The sequence below is a fragment of the Fukomys damarensis genome, unplaced genomic scaffold (genome assembly GCF_012274545.1).
Source record: "Fukomys damarensis isolate Sample0158 unplaced genomic scaffold, DMR_v1.0_HiC HiC_scaffold_16, whole genome shotgun sequence".
NCBI lineage: Eukaryota > Metazoa > Chordata > Mammalia > Rodentia > Bathyergidae > Fukomys > Fukomys damarensis.
In genome coordinates, this window is record NW_022900928.1 from 16,373,486 (window position 1) to 16,376,278 (window position 2,793).

The 2,793-nt window shown below is 51.4% G+C and overlaps 1 pseudogene; it reads right to left on the reverse strand.

Annotated features, from left to right (window-relative positions):
• Nucleotides 1-376: 376 nt before the first annotated feature.
• Nucleotides 377-2,054, reverse strand: LOC104856149 (annotated as a pseudogene).
• Between the last annotated feature and the right edge of the window lie 739 nt (nt 2,055-2,793).

The following is a 2,793-nucleotide window of genomic DNA, read 5'->3' on the forward strand; positions in this document are numbered from 1 at the left end:
CATGCCGGACTTCCCTACCGGAGTGTTTCTCAATTCTCCTTTTCACATTTTCTGCTACCAGCAGTAATATTAGCAGCAGCAACGATGGTTATTATTTACTGAGGGCTTAGTCTTATGTGCCAAGCACTTTACCTTATAGCTATTATCTCATTAAGTCCTTGCAATAACTAGGAATAAGAAACCTACCGTTTGCCTCATTGTGCAGATGAGGAAACTAAGGCACAGAGAAGTGACTGGCTGGGACCACACTGCTGGTAGGTGGGGACCAGGATTGGATTGGAACCTGAGCTGTGGAACTGCAGAGCCGCACACTGGGACCCCAGCCCCGTGGTTTCAATCAGCATTGCAGTGTTTGGGGGACACTGGGAGAAGGCACTCAAAAGGTCCTTTCTACCTTTCCAGGTCCTCCCTCCTCCTGCAGTCAGGCAAGCTGTGGGGCAGGCTCTGCAGACTGCCGGGAGGCAGACAGGGTGCTGTGCGGCTTGTCCAGATGTGCTGGGCTCCTCCGAGAAGACAAACTCAGGCTCATCCACGCCGGGAGGCCGCAAGTGCTGTTTCCTTTGAGACTGGCTCATCTCCCTGCTCTCTCTCCGTTTAAGCTCGAGCACACGTTGCGCCGGGGACTTGAACTCACTGAAGGACTTCTTGGGCCTTGGGGTGGGACAGCAGGATGAATCTTCCCAGGAGTGAGACGACTTTCTTTGAAAGATGAGCCTGGAGAGGGCCACCCCTCCAAGGGAAGACTCTCCACTTTGATGGGTTTCCCTGCGGGGAGCATGTCCTCCCCAGGCTGCGTTTCTCTTCCCTGATAGACTGAATTGGAAGCAAAGGCAAGAAACCTTCTCCAAGCAAGGGAGGCTTTCTCCTCCCTCAATGGTCCAGCAGCAGGAAGAGGGGCTGTGCCCTCATCAGCCAGCAGTACCTTGGGGGCAACGCAGACTGGCTTGCTGAGGCAGGCTAGCTCTGAGTTCTTGAGTGAAGCTGCCAGGGGCAACGGCACCTATGCTGTGGGCTGCAACACCAGGGACCTGTTCACCGGGAACTGGATGGGCACCAGGTACGAGGTGACCCGTGGCATCAGTGGCTTCATTTTCTTCTGTGCGCCCAGAGGGGGTTCAGTTTTGGTGGTCACATTCCCGTGGAGCTCAGCAATGGGCTGCTTCTGCTGCTTAAACACCTGATCCAGAGTCAGGAATCTGTTCGCACTGGGGTGAATGGTCCCAAAGGAGACCTTGCCATCAGCAGATGTCTCCCAAACAAACACGTCATGGAGGGAAAGGTTCTGGCGAATGGGATTTTTTCAGCCTAGCTTGGCAACGTGGTTAAAATGGGGGAAGTGATCCTCTATCCAAGTGCAGATATCCTTCAAGGTCCTGCGCTTCCCTTCCGTGCTGTTGATGGTGAACTGTCTCATGGCCGTGTAAGAGTAGTCTCAGACAGTCCTGCCAGGGTGTTGATGCTCCCGAGGGCTCCTCCACCTTGACCTGATTCTGCTGCAGGTGGCAGCTGTCCTTCTCCTCCACTTCCTACTTGACGCTGCAGGATGGAACCCAGCTCATCAGAACTCATCTCCTGGATGGAGGAGCTGCAGGTGGTCCAGGAACATTCATGTCCCTAGCTTCAGGCTTCTGTCCTGACTTCTCGGTGAGCATTTCTGTACTCTTGGAATCACTGCTGTTTTGGGCTTGTGGCTGCAGTCCTGGAGAGCAAGCTGGGGCTCTCCCACAGCTGGTGAGGATGAATTCATCGGGCCCACTGCTGCCGCTCTTTTCCTTTGGTGGTCAGTACTGTGATGATGCTCTGGATATCAGCATCCCTGGGGATGGCCACCACCCGTGTGTTGGGCATGGTAGGGTGATTAATAAGCTTGATCCCAGCTGTAAACTTGCAAGAGCTGGATTCTGCCACCTCCTTGGAGGCTCATGCTTGACTGGGCTCCTTTTGGGCAGGGGGTTTCTTAGATTCCTCTTCGGAGGTTTCAACTGGAGCATTTTGAACAGGAGGGGCCAGCCTCGTCTTTTGAGAATCAGTGGCCAGTGGGGGCTGGTCTTCATTGTGAATCTGTGCTTTCACTCTCCATTGAGAATCACAAGCATGGACCCACAGCGACTCTCCCCCACGCCCATCACGGTGCTCTCGGCGGCCAGCCAGAGAGCAGGAGAGACAGGAGCCCAGGACGCCAGAGCGGAGGAGCCCAGAGTGGGCCGGTTGGGTCAGCCCACGAGCTTTCCGTCTGTTCCGCTGTTTGAAATTGGCCCCAAGTTTTAACTATTAGCAATTGTGCTGCTATAAACATGCATGTTTCCCTGTGATATGATGACTTTAACTCTTCCAGGAAGATATCTGAAGGCAAATTAGCTGGGTCAAATGGAATTTCTAGTTTCAGTTGTTTGAGGAATCTTCATACTGATTTCCAGTGGACGTAGAAACAGCTTTTGACAACAACAACAAGAAAATCCTTTCATAATAAAACACTGGAGAAAATAGGAATAGAAGAACCTCATCTCGATTTGATAAAAGCCAGCAGTGTTGTCCTCTTCTTCATGTTTTCTGGCCATTAGAGAAATGCAAATTAAAACAACACCGAGAGTCCATCTTATTCCATAAGGAATAATAACAAATGCTAGTGAGGCTGTGGGAAGAAAAAGAACCCTTCTGTATTATTGGTGGGAATACAGACTAGTAAAACTAGATGATCGCGTGATTTTTGTCCTTGCTTCTATTTATGAGTTACATTTATTGCTCTGCTTGTGCTGAACCATCTTTGAATCACTGGAATGAAGCCTGCTTGGT